The sequence below is a fragment of the Carcharodon carcharias genome, chromosome 12, assembly GCF_017639515.1.
Source record: "Carcharodon carcharias isolate sCarCar2 chromosome 12, sCarCar2.pri, whole genome shotgun sequence".
In the NCBI taxonomy this organism is placed as follows: Eukaryota; Metazoa; Chordata; class Chondrichthyes; order Lamniformes; family Lamnidae; genus Carcharodon; species Carcharodon carcharias.
In genome coordinates, this window is record NC_054478.1 from 141,697,440 (window position 1) to 141,714,912 (window position 17,473).

The 17,473-nt window shown below is 39.2% G+C and overlaps 1 protein-coding gene and 1 non-coding gene across 36 annotated transcripts in view; both read left to right on the forward strand.

The window, feature by feature from the left end:
* LOC121285233 (poly(rC)-binding protein 3) overlaps positions 1-17,473 on the forward strand; it is a 171,305-nt gene that overhangs the window by 69,386 nt on the left and 84,446 nt on the right. For 30 of the 35 annotated variants that reach the window (XR_005944614.1, XR_005944615.1, XM_041201560.1 and 27 more), the window contains one exon: positions 14,919-14,982. The exons of the other annotated variants lie outside the window; for them this stretch is intronic. The gene's annotated coding sequence lies outside the window, so the exon portion shown is untranslated. The remainder of the gene's footprint in view (positions 1-14,918; positions 14,983-17,473) is intronic. 35 annotated transcript variants of the gene reach the window in all.
* On the forward strand, positions 8,352-8,453 carry LOC121285349. The gene has a single exon (XR_005944647.1). It is a non-coding gene; the product is annotated as a U6 spliceosomal RNA (small nuclear RNA).

Sequence of the window (17,473 nt, forward strand, 5' to 3'; positions counted from 1 at the left end):
CAACCCCATGCTGAGCTTCAAGGGCTTTATCTTTTTGTGTTGAAATCTAATCCCTTGTGTAAAATATGCTATAGTTAAAGCGGAAGTGTGCGGGGAATGAATTTTTGCGTTTTACACAGAAAGAAAATTATGCTGAATGCATCTCTAATGCTTTTTAAAAAAAAATCTTAATTTGAACAGATGACCTAGATAATTGTAGTATGGTGTACTTTTCCTCCTAGGCTGCTTAGATGTCAATTATGGGGGATTAGCCTGCATGTCTCAACAGTTCCACTGAAAACCATGTGGGGGAAGATGAGTTCAGAGTGGCCTCAGGGCCAGTAAAAAGCCATCCAACCCGGAAAGGCTTGTTAAGGGGTGGAAATCTTCATTCCCAGTCTGTCATGTGGAAACTAGCGGTCAGTCAGCCCTCAGGGTTACTCTAAGGTAACATCCCTTACTGTCCAGAGTTAAGCTGCTTTTGGATACTGTTTATAATATCATAAGAACATCCTAACAAGGCGACAGACCCTACTTAAGCCTACCCAGGTTAGTGATAAAATTGTTTAATTTGCAGCACTATCTGTTGAATTTAAACTTTTGTGATACAAAAAGGAAAGATTAAAGTACCCTGTGTTCATTTTTCTTCAAGTACTTCTGTGTTTAGAGCGAACTGTTCGATTAATGATGATCAATGATAGACTTGGTGGATATTTTTATCTGCCTTTCATAGAACTGCTGACCCGAGCATAATCTAGATTAAAGAACATTTCTAGTCAAACTAATTTAAGTTTCAATTTGACATTTATTAAAAGCATAACATGATCAAAATGCAGCCATAATATTCATGTGATTGAAGCTAAATCAACCTGTATCTCACCTGAATCTGGCCTGACTGGAGGAGTGTGAACACAGTTAAGTAAGAGAAAAACAGATAATTAAACAGTTTATCACTGTGTCAAACTACTATGCAGCTATGTAGAAGCATGCTCAGCACACACCAGGCCTCTCCACACAGTTAAACAAGGCAGTTGGATAGATGGTATACCTGAAACCATTGTAAACTGTTCTATTTTTGCAGAAGCTACTTGTTAAGTGTAAAAGCAACTGTGGTGAGGACAGTTGTCTCAAATTGACCGTTAATTTTAGGAGTGCAGAAACTTTGAGAAATACTGCAATATCCTGCAAGGTGTCTATATGGATAGCTGAAGTGAAATTAAAAGATGCAGGTAGCATGATTGCAGTATTATTGGATAATCCATAACACAAATTCTACAGTTAAGATCACTCAATGTAAATTTACCACATTCCATGCATTAGTTTGTGAAATAGTTGTGTATTTCTGCTTACGTTTGCACGATTGTTCCTTTGTGGTATGATTTGAGAATTTGCAGTTGATAAGACAGCCAGGGAAATGTAGCTGAATAATATATCATGTGCTGACACTGACCAGCAATGGTAATTGTTGCCATTCATTCTTCCTATCAAACAGTCTCAAAATGTAGAGAGATTTTCCACTGGTCAGTCGGTTGAAATCAAGGAAATTGTTATAAAATATATAGTTTAGTTTTCATGCATATATAGCAGCAGTTGGGAACAGGTATAGCCTATAATTCAGTCTTCCATTTCTGAATACTGCACCAACTGTTCAAGTTGTATCTCAACAGTTCAATCGCTTTTCTGAATCCCTTTTTTGTGTTACAGCCTGATAATGCACTTGGCTAGATGTTATGGAATAACTCAGTGAAAGAAAAGATTGAGCATTGAATCTCTCTTGACCCTAATCTGCACTATTTGTACCTGTGCCAACTGACGCCACACTGTAGAGAAGATAATCCTAATCAGATCAATGGTGATCATCATTCTTTTGAGATTTCAAAATGTTGGATGTAAAGATAAAATCTTTACCCAATTGCAAATGATCAGTGCTGATTAAGTCTCCTCTGAATTCACAAGCTGTGTTTTGTAGGACAAAGGGCAATTTCTGTAACCTAACTTGCATAGCTTGGCTACATGCTCATACTACATAGAGTAAGGAATTTGAATGGGGCAACATACATTAAGGAAAGTAGCTGGAATCTAAACAGAATAATGGCCTGGATTTTGCATTATAAATAAGGCTCAGTGGAATTAAAATGCAAAGTGAGCAGCAACTTGCAATTAAATTGGAAACTAGAAGTTGTAGGGATTGTTCTGCTCTTCTAGAAGCTGCATTATACTGGTATCTTGCCAAAGACTCTACTTTGAAATACATGACATTAAGTTGCTGTACTTGTGATTGATACACAATCAAATTGCCAGAAAAAGTTGGGTCTTGTGCATTCCACAGTAAAGAAATGTTTAAGAATTAGAGCCAGGTGACTCCTTTGGCATTGAAACTTAACATTTGGATTAGAAGTATTGCTTTGTCTTTTATCTCACTCAATTTCAGCACTTTTTCCCTTTATTTTGCTTTCAGTATGTAATTTTGTACTGAGTTAACTATTTAAACTGACTTCCTGGTCCAGACTGTGCCTCAGTAAGGATTCTTCATTCTGATTGGTTAAAATGATATATGTTTGTTTGCGCTATTCGCTCTGATCCCAGATCCCCTGTTGCAGACAGTACACTGAAATGACTTGCTAATTGTAACAAGTACCAGTGAAAACACCCATAGAATCTTAGTGGGCAAGTGTTCACATAATAAACAGTTGGTTGCTGTCTGTTTGCCACCCACCATAAAATCCTGGCAAATGTTCAGAAGACTTTATGAAAACTTTGTATTTCTTTGCTTCAGGAGATTACTGGTAAACAATTAGTTCTTAGTAGGGGTCAATTCTTTGTGACATCCATTGTGATATATCTGTTATTTTAATTTTTTCTCAGTTAACCCAAAGTTGGATGCAACTGTTCAGTTTAGATTAATGCTATTGTGAAACCCTGTGTAAGATTAAAATAAACCAGTTGTACACCATTGTCAAAATTGGTAATTTCCTACCCCTATTGAAACTAAGTTTTTGTTTTGTACTGTTTACACTGGTAATAGTGAAGATGTACATTTCACTGCTATACCTCTAGAATGTATTGGGAATGCAAGACACATGATATCCTGAGCATTCAGTCACAACCATAAGTTGCCCTCCTTGCCAGTAATTCCTGTCTGGCGAGTGGGCCTACAACTTGCCCTTTGCTCATCTTAAGAGATATGGAATCTACATAATCCATGTGTTAATAGATGTGAATAAATGTTTTGTTTTCCCTTTTTTGTATATTTGAAATGTATAGCCTGTTCAGATTGAGAAATGTTTGGTGTGCCCTCTTGTGGTTTAGGAAAACTGTTTCAGGAAGATATGCACCCCTTGGCTTTAAGCGATTTGGTGATTTTTTTTTTGTGTGGAATTATCCCTTTACAATTGCTGAAGCTTCTTGCAATAGATAAGTGAGTTAAATTCTTGGGCTTGGAACTAAAATGGCTTCCTAGGTGGCTGGATCATTTTTCTGATCATTAAATTCATGGGTCGCTAATTGAAACAGGACTTGTATTGCAATATTTTAAAGGAGGGCAACCTGGTATGCTAAGGTATTTTTTTTTTTTAAAAGCAAGTAGAACTTAATAATATAAGTGAATCCTGAAAATTTAGTGAATATAAACTGAATGCAAATAGCCCATTGTTCTAAAATATCATTGCTTGTCGTCCAGAAGCAACTGGAATATAGTATAGAAAGCATCCTGTGCACAACCAGACCTTTCATTAGTAGTGATATCAAGAGCCAGCTTAACACTATTAACACAATTGAGGGGTTAGTGTTGACCAGGGAACTCCTTCTTGTTCAGATATTACTTGGGGATTTTTAATGTAGCCTTGAACCTCCCGAATAGACTAAGGGTCTCATGAGCACAGCGATGGATAGGCTGATCTGCATTTCAAATTATAAGTCTTTGAATTTTCATCAGTTTGAAATTTGACTGGTTACTTCAAATTTATTTCAGTGCATGTTTAGCTTCTATTAGAAACCACATTCCTATCGGTGGCTAGAAATTAGCATATGGAGAAACTTGAGATATCGCATTTTTGTATGCAAGTAAATTTTGATTGCTAATCCCATAGAAACCATTAAACCATTTGTTTTCCAGAGAAAAACAATTTTAAGATTAAAAACTTGGTTGCACTTTGAAATGGATCTATGATCATTTAGGTGAGCATCAGGAAATCATCATGTGAATTTAATGAGTTTCTTCCATTGCGGAAGTAGCCTTTTGATTTCCTGTAAACCACATTGAACTCCCAAAGCACGTGGCCCAGTCTTTCAGTTTAGAATCCATCAAGATCAAGACTGGTGATTTTTTTTGATGGAAGGTGAAATCTCATGTACTGGTTGTATTATGAACACTGGTTTAGGTTTACTTGAACAGAAAAAGTTAACTGATTTATTGTAAGGATGTCCAATAAAATCTGTTTCTAGACTTGCTTCTACTGTCTGTTTTACTTCTAATTGTTGATACTTTGTGTAACTTGGGTTATAATCTAATGATGTTTGTTAGCTGGAAACTAGGTGAATGTGAAGTATCTCTAAATGAACTAATTACTATAACTGTTCAATCCCTGGGTAATGCTACATTACCAGATATTTTGCATATCAGGTCACCCTTGCTTTTGCATGAATGATGGCTCACTTATGAGAGTGGTCTGAGATGCACATTATTGCTCAAATAATGTAAAACATGATAGTGGCAGCCATGTGGGATGGGCAAGCACTTAAACAGCCTTTTCTGATATTTAGTAAGCTAAAAAGCATGACAAAAATGCAGTAAGATGAATGTCCAATGGGTATTTCCAGTTCAAGAAAATTAAAGAAAGGCCATTTTTAAAATAAGTGGTGGACAGGTGTGAAACAGTGGATCTGTAGTTTGCTGGAAACATGCACCATGGTAAAGATGCATTAATGTGGCCCTTTAAAGTAAAAGTTCAAGGAATAGCAGGTGTTTGCACTGCTCCACCAATACCCTTGCTCATTGCAGTAAACAACAATTGTCAATCTGTTTTTTGCATCACTGGCACTTCAACTGAAAAATAATTTTAAGAGGCCTCCATATTGACATGATTTATGGCCTGACTTTGGGAGACCAACAAAGAGACCATTGAATATGTGGAGTCTGACCTCTGTACATTGGAATAAAAACAGAAAATTCTGGAAATACTCAGCTGGTCTTGCGGCATCTTTGGAGAGAGAAAGAGTTAATGTTTTGGATCTAATTTTTAGCAGTCATTTCTTGCTAGTTTTAGCTGAAGGCAATTATTTTTGGGACACCCCTTTCCCACCTGTTTCCACACATTAAGATGACGAAAACACTGCAGTGGGCTGTCTACTGGGCATGTCCATGTCCTTTTACTATTTACAATACACCAAGTAAACCATTGCCCTCCAACGCAGAGCGCACCATGAAGACTGATGCTATAGTCTACAATGGCCTTGTCAGTGGGAATGGCCTGCTATTCTCTTCCTTCCAACCAGGCACTGGAAGCCTGAAACATCAGCCAGGGAGCTTTGAAAACATGCATTCAATACACAACAGACACTGTTCTGTAGGCATCCGATGTCATTAAATATACCGTGTTTCCTGCAGCAGTGGGGTGAGGGCCATAATTATTCAAAGGTTGCTACTAAGCATGTTAGCTACGTTCCTTGGTGCCACCTAGCAAAGCTTGTGAGGAGCTTCTGCCGCTCGTCTTGACAATGCCTGATCTCTCATAGGGCATGCAGGTCCTTGTCCCCAAAATTCTGAAAACTTTTTGCACCTCTTTGGGACACTTGGAAAAGACGGTCTGCAGACACTGGAATCTACAGTGTGTCGCATTTTTAAAAAATTAAAATCAAAGTTTTCAGAAGTTGCAAAGCATTTATCTTCCAGTACCAAGCCTCAACCTGAGTTACGCCATCAGTTCTCTGGCTTTTTACAGTGTCATCTGTCTGGTCCATGAGGTAAGCAATTGGTACGTTGTAAACGCAGTCCCTGATGGACCATTAAGCCTGCTGTGTTGCAGTTGGATTAATTTTCCTGCAAATATTGGCACAAATATCATGAGATAAACAGAACGCAAATGACCTATTAACAGTGTACGTAGCAGATTAAAGCCTAATGGAATTTATGGGTACATGTGCAAAGAAAGACCATGTGCATGTTATAAACAGAAATTCTAATTATAAGGTAAACCTGGCATTCCAGTAAGGTCTTAATTTTTCTACTTTGGGCCCCTTCAGTGTTTGAGCCACAGTGCAAAAAGCAGTTCTATAGATTCGAGTTGCTGCAAAACTAAGATATATACAGATTTAAATAGAAATGATGGCTCGTTGTTTAATTCTTTTCACTTCGGACAGATTATGGCTACACCAGCAGCAGTGCAACCCAAAAGATTTGTCCTTAATGTATATATTTTAATTAGATCTGAGTGATTTGAAGAAGTCCATTAGTGCCTAGCCAAATATTTTCTACCAGAGACCTTTAAGTAGGAATGAATGGGAAATTTGCCAATTAATGATTTTGCACAGACTGCTTTTTAAAAGCACAATATTTCTTGATTTTAAAAGCATGGTATGCCCTCTAGTATTTTTTTGTTCCCAATAGGCTAGAGATGAATTCATGTGCTCTGCCTGTGGGGCTGTGTGCAAGAACATCATCTTTAGTAAAGATGCAAACTTCAAAAATAGACTAGTGCTTGTTTAACATGAGCATAGATATCTGAAGAATCTGACTCCCCCATCCCCTTCTTTTGTTGAACACTGTTGATGTGATGGGTTAACCCTTTTTAGAACCCTTTGAACAAACTGCCTTCAGGGCAGCATTAAAGTTCGCATGGATTGCTTGATTGCACATTCACTATTCGTATGTGTCACTGCTGCTGTGCTGTTTAAGATTATACTAAACCGACATGTTTAATAACTTAATAAATGATGCATCTACAGGGAACTATGGGAAAGTACGTTGTTGAGAGATGCATCAAATAGTGAGATGAGCACCTAGCCAGCACAATCCGTTATTCACCCTGAGTATTTCTCTTGTCATTGACAGTACATTTAACAGGGGCAGGCAGATTCCATTTTGTGTGTGTGTGAATGAAATAATAAAATTTACCTTTTCGAAGTGTTTTGAATTCTCTTCAAATCCTTCCCCATTCACCTTGCATCGTGTAGAGGGCAACCTGGGACAATTATATAGAGAACACCGGCAGAAGTAATGTTCAGTCATGTCCTATGACATTGCACCAGAAGCCTCAGCCCTTTGAGCTGTGGCATTCCTCCACGCTTGGAACGTCTTCACCTATACCCCTTCTCTATGATCATGTAACATCTGTTATGCATTTCCATGGTTATCCAGTTATATTTGGTATGATCTCATTTCTTCCTTAAAGGAATTAAATCAACATCACTACTCCTTCAGTTTCTTTGGAACTAAATTTTGTTTCGTATGTATCCCCCTTTTATGATCATTGTGCTTTTGCTAGGTTAGCTGGTTTGGGCAGCGGCAGTCATTCAGCCCTTTCTAAAATGCCATGGTTAGAGGCTGTCCACTGTGCACAGTTTTTTTTTTCTCCAAAGATGATCTCTTAATTCCATCTCCAATAAACCACCATTTATTTCATATTTCGGTCCTCTGTTAAATCCGTTGTAGCTGAAGCAGATTCTTTGTTGCCCATGCTTTCTATACACCATGTAAAGGCCCCTAGGTGTCAGCTGTGGCTCAGTCAGTAACACTCTTTTTCCTCAAGTCAGATGATCGTGGGTTCAAGTCCCAGTCCAGGACTTGAGCACAAAAACTTCGTAGTGCAACACTCCCTCAGTACCACAATTGGAGGAGCCGTCTTTTTGATGAGACATTAAACTGAGGCTCTGTCTGTTCTCTTGGACCTAAAAAGTCTTGGGACTACTTTGGAGGGGCACGGGAGTTATCCCCAATGTCCTGGCCAATATGTATCCCTCAATCAACGTTACAAAAACTGATGATGTGGCCATTATCATATGGTTGCTTGTAGGAGCTTGCTATGCACAGATTTGGCAGCTGTATTTCCTACAGTACAACCATGACCTTGCTTCAGAAATACTCCATTGGCTGTAAAGTGCTTTGAGACGTCCAGTGACTGAGATGCTCTACATAAATATAAGGTTTTAAATAAATCCTAGATACTATTGCCTATGGATCAAACAAATGACAGATAAATTGATATAGTATTTATCCTTTGCTGCTACAACTTTGCAGTTTTTCTGAAATAGATCTCAATTGAGGTACTTCAATTTGAGATTTACCAAGCAGCTGTGGACCAAACAGGTGCAAATTGGAAGCTATTAGAAGATTGAAAGACTATTATTGAGTTTAAAAAAACACTTGCATTATAAGCTCGCTTTGGCAGCACATATATTAAAATTGAACGATACAGAGAAGATTAGCATGGCCCCTGCGCAAGGATAACATGCAAATTCGTGAAGCGTTCCATGTTTCAGACTTACAAAAATATATGCACCTGTCATGACCTCAGGAAATGTTGAAATGCCTTTGAATTGTCGTCACTGTTGTGCATAGGAAACACAGTAGCCAAATTTACACGGAGCCAGCTCCCACAAACAGCAATGTGATAATTACTAAATGATCTGTTTTAGTGATGTTGACTGAGGGATAAATATCAGCCAGGGCAAAAAGGAAGAGCCCCTTAGGTGACCTAATGGGCGCAGCAGCTTGAGTACGTCAAGAGTTTCCCTTCTCATCCTGATTGCACTGCTAAGTCCCTATTGGTTTCCTGTCTTGTAGGGTTGTCTTCATTCTTTAACATGTGATCACCCATGTGCTCTGAGAAGCTTAATTTTATTTTTGTGTTATGTCCCTTGAAGACCAAAGTGGGCTGGGGAGCATTCTGAAAAAGGATTAATTGGTTTCTTGATTATGATGACATCAGGTTCCAAGAAAGATCCTGTGGTAGGCAAAGAGTAAATAGAAAGCTAATTGTAGTGGGATTGGGTCAGCCAGTGTTTTCTGTTCACTTCAGAACACAGAATTCATGTAATGAGGAAATAAGCAAAGCTCTCTATAGATCAAACAGTTTTCTGTTTGGCAGTCTTCAAACAGATCTTGATGCTGAAACAGGTCTTTGTGAATAGAGCAGAGACCCTGTTACTGTGTCTTATACGGTTAGAAAGAACAGAGTGGAAGGCAGAAATGGCAAGGGACTGTGGTTTGGACAAGACCCTTTGCTGCTGTCTGTGTTGGCAGAGCCCACCAGATGATATAAGGGAGCTGAAAAAGGAGTCTGTGGAGATTCTGTGCCATCAGGACTGCCATGACCCAAGTGAGAGAGGGTTTGTAGAAGTCCACCTTGTTTGGGGACTTTGGATGGAATATGGCTGCTAGTGATTGCAACACCTGAAATTATTGGAAGTGGGGTGAGAAATCCTGCAAAATGGAGGCTGAGTTGGAAAGATATGAGATTCCAAAGGTGGTCCCACATTTTACAGGAAGTAATGCAAGTGTTTGTAGCTATGTGAGATGTATCTTTGTATCAAATAGTTAGTGAAATTTACCTTTGCTTGAAATACCCTTTGCCTGTTAATTAATGTTTGAATTATTTTGATTTTTAGTTGGCTTGTTACTGTAAAGTTTTAGAAAGTGAAATCTTACCCAGACAGTTTTCTTTCTTTTGGTGTCATGGGGATTTGTTTTTTGTTAAAGTTATCAGTCTCTACAGGGATCATAACAAAATAGATATTCGGCACACAAACTCCCATCCTGCTTTCCTCTTCAGTCCTTTACCGCATAATACATGGGAGCAAGTACTACTTGAAACTTTGTTGTCATGAAAAATGTTGTTTGATTTTTCCAGCCAAGATGTCTAACTTCAGCAAGGAACGCAAGTATTGTTTAAATAGCATTACAGTAAAAATCAGGATAATGTAAGTGAATAGTGATCGTGTACATTTTCCCTATAAATTAATGTTTAGTTTTGAATTTGAAAACTGAAAGCCTACCACAACATTGTGCACCAGGGGAACAAGAAACTAGCTATATTAACTATTACTTAGAATCCCCTGATGTATCCCTGAACTGTTGCCTGTATATGTATTATTTTGGACTCAATATACTATTAAGGAAAATCCCAAGTGTTTAAAAATTCTTCTCATGGGATGTGGGCATCACTAGCTGGGCCAGCATTTATTGCCCATCTCTAATTGTCCTTAAGGTAGTGGTGAGCTGCCACTTTGAACTGCTGCAGTCCATGTGGTGTAGGTACATCCACTGTGCTGTTGGGGAGGGAGTTCCAGGATTTTGACCCGTGATAATGAATGAGCAGAGATATAGTTCCAATTAAGGATGGCATGTGGCATGTAGGAGAACTGGTGGTACTCCTGTGCATCTGCTGCCCTTGTCCTTCTAGATGGTAGAGGTCACAGGTTTGGAAGGTGTTGTCAGAGGAGCCTTGGTGAATTCCCGCAGTGCATCTTGTAGATGGTACACACTGCTGCTACTGTGCATCAGTGGTGGAGGAGGTGAATGTTTGTGGAAGCCAATCAAGCGGGCTGCTTTATCCTGAGTGGCGTCAAGTTTCTTGAGTGTTGTTGGAGCTGCACTCATCCAGGCAAGTGGTGAGTATTCCATCACCCTCCTGACTTGTGCCTTGTAGATGGTGGACAGGCTTTGGGGAGTCAGAAGGTGAGTTACTTACTACAAGATTGCCAACCTCTGACCTGCTCTTGTAGCCATAGTCTTTAAATGGCTGGCCCAGTTCAGTTTCCGGTCTCTGGTAACCCCCAGGATGTTGTTAGTATGGGATTTGGGGGTGGGAATGCCATTGAATGTTGGGGGAGATGATCAGATTCCCTCTTGTTGGAGATGGTCATTGCCTAACACTTGGATGGTGCAAATATTACTTGCCACTTATCAGCCCAAGCCTGAATGTTGTCCAGGCCTTGCTGCGTTTGGACATGGATAGCTTCAGTATCTAATGAACCGCAAATGATGCTGAACATTGTGCAAACATCAGCAAACATTCCCACTCCTGACCTTATAATGGAAAAAAGGTCATTGAAGCAGCTGAAGATGTTTGCAGTGAGGACACTACCCTATGGAACTCCTGAAGTGGTGCCTAGGGACTGAGATGTTGACCTCCAGCAACCACAACCATCTCCCTTTGTGCTAGGTTTTCCCTGATTCCCTGCAGTTTTGCTAGGGCTCCTTGATTCCACACTCGGTCAAATGCTGCCTTGATGTCAAGGACAGTCACTCTCGCCTCACTTCTGGAGCTCAGTTCTTTTGTTCATGTTTGGACCAAGGCTGTAATGAGGTCAGGAGCTAAGTGGCCCTGGCAGAACCCAAACTGAGCATTAGTCAGCAAGTTATTGTCGAGAAATTTCTGCTTGATAGTGCTATTGATGACACCTTCCATCACTTCGATGATTGAGAATAGGCTGGGTTGATTTGACTACTTTTGTGGACAGGATATAATTTTCAACAATTGAGTAGATGCTGGTGTTGTAGCTGTACTGGAACAGATTCATTTGTGGTGTGGTTAGTTGTGGAGCACAATTCTTCAGCACTACAGTCAAATATCCTTTATCCGAACATTGAAAAATGAATCTTTTTTTGAACAGACCCTAACGTGAGCCAACACAAACCTCAAAGACCTTTTGTGTGGGAAGTCTAACCTGAGCCAATAAAGTACTAAATAAAAGACAAACTTATGAATCAAAAACCAATGTTGGTGAGGAAGATGAAGCTGGAAGAACTATTTAAGAAGGCCTCCCAGCAAAATGCATTGACACACTCTGAGCCCTTGGCTATATCACATCCGAAAACCAAAAATATCTGAATATCGAAATGCAATCAGCCTCAAGGGTTTCAGATAAGGGATACTCAACCTAAATTGCTGGAACGTTGTCAGGGTCCATAGCCTTTGCAGTATCCAGTGTCCTCAGCTATTTCTTGATAAGTCAGTGGAGTGAATCAAATTAGCTCAAGATTGGCATATGTGATGATGGGGACCTCAGGAGGAGGCAGAATTGAATTATCAACTCTGCACTTTTGGCTGAAGCTGGTTGCAAATGCTTCAGTCTTGTCTTTTGCACCCACGTGCTGGGCTTCCCCCATCATTGAGGTTGGGGTTATTTGTTAGTTGCTTAATTGTCCATCACCATTGACAACAAGATTTGGCAGGACTGCAGAGCTTAGATCTGATCCGTTGGTTGTGGGATCACTTAAGCTCCTTTCTTAAGCGCTGCTGCTTGTGTTTGGAATGCAAGTGGTCCTCTGTTGCAGATTTACAAGGCTGACACTTCATTTTTAGGTGTGCTTGGTACTGTTCCTGCAAGGCTCTCCTGCACTCATTAAACCAGAGTCGATCCCTTGGCTCCATGGTAATGATAGAGTGGGGGATATGTTGTACCTTGAGTTTACAGATTGTTGTTGAGTACAGTTCTGCTTCTGATGGCCCACAGCACCTCATGAATGCCCAGTTTTGAGTTGCTAGATCTATTCTAAATCTATCCCATTTAGCACATGGTGGTGCTGCACAGCACAATGGAGGGTATCCTCAATGTGAAGCTGGGACTTTGTCTCCACAAGAACTGTGGTGGTCATTTGTACCAATGCTGTCATGGACAGATGCATCTGTGACTGGTAGATTGGTGAGGATAAGGTCAAGTATGTTTTTCCCTCTTGGTTCCCTCACCACTTGCTGTAGACCCAGTCTAGCAATTATGTCCTTTAGGCCGCGACCAGCTTGGTCAGTAGTGGTGCTATTGAGCCACTTTTGGTGATGGACATTGAAGTCCCCTATTTAGAGTGCATTCTGTGTCATTGCCACCCTCAGTGCTTCCTCCAAGTGGTGTTCAACACACAATACTGCTTTAACGGCTGAGGGCAGGAGTGGAAGCAGGAGGCTTCCTTGCCCATGTTTGACCTGATGCCATGAGACTTCATAGGGTCTGGAGTCAATGTTGAGGACTCCCAGCCAACTCCCTCCTGGCTGTATACCACTGTGCTTCCCCTTCTGGTGGGTCTGACCTTATGGGACAGGGCATACTCAGGGATGGTGTGTCTGAGACATTGTCTGTAAGGAATGATTCATGAGTGTAACTGTTGCTGACTAGCCTGTAGGACAGCTCTCCCAATTTTGACACCAGCCTGGTGAAGGAAGTAAGGCAGTGTTTTGCTAGGCCATTTCAGAGGGCAGTTAATTGTCATCCATATTACTATGGGTCACATATAGACCAGGTAAGGATGGCAGATTTCCTTCCCTAAAGGACATTAATGAACTAGATGTGTTTTTACAACAATACATTACTGAGATCAACTTTTAATTTCAGATTTATTATTTGAATTTAAATTCCCCCTGTATCCCCAGAGCATTAACCTGGACCTCTAGATTGCTAGTCCAGTGACATTACCACTATGCCTTGTGTTCTGCCCTTATAAATTGCACTAAAATATTTGTAGTGAAATGACAGTCCCTGGCATGGGTCATATTCAGGCATGCAATCTCACGTTCACAGGCAATATGAGACCTTGATTCACTTAATGATATTGTATTTATCTATTACAGCCTGAGTATAATACATTTTGTGGGTCACAAGCATTGTAGTCTCGTTTCAAGTTAGTTGTCCCATAAACTAATCAAGGATCAGCCTGACATAGTTACAGAATCATACCATAAGCCAATATCTCAGCTCCTTTGCCAGCCCTGAGTACATCCTATCTCACTGGCAGGGCAGACCCACCAGAGGTGTGGGCACAATGGTATGCAGACAGGTGGGAGTGGCCCTGGGAATTCTCAACATTGAATCAGGACTCCATGAAACTTCATGGCTACAGATCAAATATGAAAAAGAAAACACTCCCTCGGCTGATGAATCAGTACTCCTTCATGTTGAGCACCATCTGGAGGAAGCATTAAAGGTAGTGAGGATGCAGAATCTGTCAGGGCGAGGGACTTCAATTTCCATCAATTATTAGCTTCAAAAGATAGTATCTTTGTATGCCAGAAAGAAAAAAGTTGTCTTTTTGTATTTGGAAGCATTTTTCAGACTAATCTATTTTGGAACTTGCGGTAAAATTGCTTGACTTTTTGGATAGGTTTTCTGCATTTTTGCTATTCTTTGGAGCACACTGCCTATAAATTTTGAAAGGGTGCAATGATGTAATATTATTCGGCTCACCCAATTTATCATTGAATAGCTTGTTCAAGTCCCTTGCAAGCCATTTTCATTTAAAATGAAAACCACCATAGAACTGATTCAACTATATATTGATTTTACATTTTCTGGCATAGCCCTACGCATTAGCTAATGTCATTCCAAAAGCACTTGGCAACTCAAAGCTGTGTCAAATGCATTGTGGCTCTTACTGATTCTTAGTGCATGTATCATCCATTGCTTGTTTGCTGCTGTATTACCTTGTGTAGTTTGTGATATGAACGGAAACTACGAAGGTTTTGCTGCTACTGCAGTACTATGGGAAGGGAGCTAGATACCTTTGTGTAGAAACTTTGCTTTGCATCTGCTGACTGGGATAAGGATAGTGGCCTAATTTTATTACAAAAATGAGGTACCTACGTTTCCAAAGTAATGTTCAAAATGTTAAGATTAGGCTGTAATGATACAAAGTGAAATGAAAAGAGCATCTCGAAGGTGTTTTGACACCAATGATTGCTGGCGGTGCTGAATTGTCACTGGTATAGTGTGCTGAAAAATCTTAGTATGGCAGTAGTACCATATAAATAAGAATTCTTTTCTTCATAGAATGCTTTTCAATGTGCAAAGTAACAAGGGTACTAACTACCTTCAGTTAGAATGATGGTTACTATCACAGACTTCTTTCTGTTAAGGGGTTAAATGGTCACATTGTCAAATGGATGAGTTTAAATGCACAATTTCTAGCACTTCACCTGCTACGGATTTTAAAATATATATTTTTTATTTTCAAGATTTGGCTGATACTTCAACACTGCAGGAAATTGTTGCCTGTCTCCCTACCAACAATAGTGTCAGGTAAGAATCAATCCAAACCAAGAAACCTCATATTAAAGTAACTACAAAGAGAAGTGTTACGGCACTTTGGACGATAAATGCTGAGCTGCTCAAATCCCGGAGAGAAACTTGAAACAGCTGCCACAACTGTTTTGCAATTTGTATTTTTATTCGGAGGTGCCTTGAATTCAGTAGTAATAAATCCAGCGAGTCTGGTTTTTTTACGAAACTAAATTAAACATAATTTAATAAAATAAGTAGTTTTAAGCCCTAAATCCTCTGATTAATCTAGACCTAGTTTAAATGCACATACACACCAAACACCTCTGAGCACCAATATGTACAGACTCCACATGCAATGCACAATACACAAATTATAAGCTTTGAGTTCCTTAAGTTGACAAGGATGCCAAGTCAAATTGGGAAAGTGTAGTGGTAAAATTGTTTGAGTTGATTTATTCAGATTGTCAGCATGGTTCCCAATAATAAGGAAAATATAAGCTGAATTGTAAATTGGGTAAGATTCTTCCTATTGTTTTTGGTAATGCTAAATGGTTGTTTAACAATCCTAAGGGTTTCTATTTTAAATGTTAACAGGGCTTCAGGATGAGAACCAGCTTACTCCACCCACCACCCGCCCCAATTCCTCAATCAATTTAGTTTTGAATTCAAGTTAAAGCATGTAAACAGCCTGTCAAAACAATCAAGTCTATGTCCATTACACTGTAACATTGCCCATGCTGAAGCATCTCCAAGGCAAAGCTGGAATAAAGAGGAGAGGGTAGAGTGATGAATTACTTTAAATATATAGATTTCAAACTATTAAATTACTTCTGGTCTCTGAGGAGCAGCTGCTGCAATTCAGTTGTAATTGATGCAGGGCCTTCCCTTTTGCACATTGAAATCAATGCTATAGCACCCACTGCATTTCTTAGACATAACTAGTCTAAGGTAAGTACAATTCCCATTGAACAAGCAAGAGGAATAATATTGTAGCTGCTTTCTTGAAAACCCAAGTGAAGCACACTGCGAATTTAGTAAAGGATAAGAATATTAATTGGGGGAGTAATGAACATATAGTACCAAGTATTTTAAAACCCTAAAACTGAGAAGGAATGAGAATGGATGTTGTCTCATTTTTCAGTTTTTGATAGAGTTGGAGCCTTCATTTCAATAAAATGGAGAGGTGGAAAACTAAAGAGATATAAGATTACCTTTGGAGCTTGAGAAGATTATTGCTGTAGTTTATTGATTAAGTGAATTTTTGAGAGGTTGCAATGGGGAAGCGATAATAAATGTGAGGGAGTAATCACTTTGGGCAAAAAAAGCTTTTTCTCCACCATCAGTAATCTGGGAGGTGTTTGAACCTCACCAGATAGGGAACAGTACTGAAGTCTGAGGCTTTGAGTTGGTAGAATCATTTCACCATAACAATTTAATACTGTATGGCATCTAAGCATTTCTGATATGTTTTAATTTTGTCACTTTTTTTCTGCAATAAAATAAGTAATTGGCTTTCCACAATTGAGTACACTTTTGAAATTTGGGCATAAATGGTGAATAACACAGCAAATTTCTTATCCATACTATCCTTCAACAACAATATAGGGAATTCCTGACATGAATAGAATTATACCATAAATTCTAACATTTCCAATTATATTGATTAAGCTTTGCATGTTAATTCATGGCCAGAATGGTACTGAATAGCTCTTGTGAATCAGCTTCAGCAATATCAGAAGAAGTTAAAGCAGAGCAGAAGTGAGCAAGTACTTTTTTCTTTAATCAACTCTAACCACTCTGAATAAACTTTTTGTAACTATTATGTTGTTAGATTGCATTCATTTTACATCTGCACTTCATACCAATATTGATCCAAGTGTAGGCCTCCAGCCCGACAACCTGCCAATATCTAATTCCAGCCTCTTGAGCATCTCCAATTTTAATCCTTGTTGGCAGGCATGCCTTCAGCCCTAACCCCCTCTACCTCTCTTGCCTCCTTTAAGACACTCTTTTAATGAACTTCATTGGTCAAGCTTTTGGTCATCTACCCTAAAATCTCTTTACATGGCTCAGTGTCATTTATTTTATGACCGTCTTTATGAATTGCCTTGAGGCATTTCATTTTGTTAAAGACATTATATAAATAAAGTTGTACTCCTGGTTACATTTAATTCATAAATCAACTCCTGCTAATTTACCATTAGAAAAATCAAAACAGTGTGAAGAGCAAAGAAAGTGAATGTGGTCCACTATAGCCATTTTCCCAGCTGAGCCATGTATAACTTCATTAAGATTCCTGAGGCAGGAATTTAATCACAGGTGGTTGCTATTGTAACTTCCATCCAGAATATTACTCATCATGGATAATATTTCATTTTTCTGTGAAAGCTTGTTGACCCATCCTATTTAAATTTATCCTTACAATCTTTGTATTCAATTATACAATTCAATTTTAAACTTGATCATCAAATTCCTTTTTAAATGTTATTTAATTTAGCAGCAACATTGA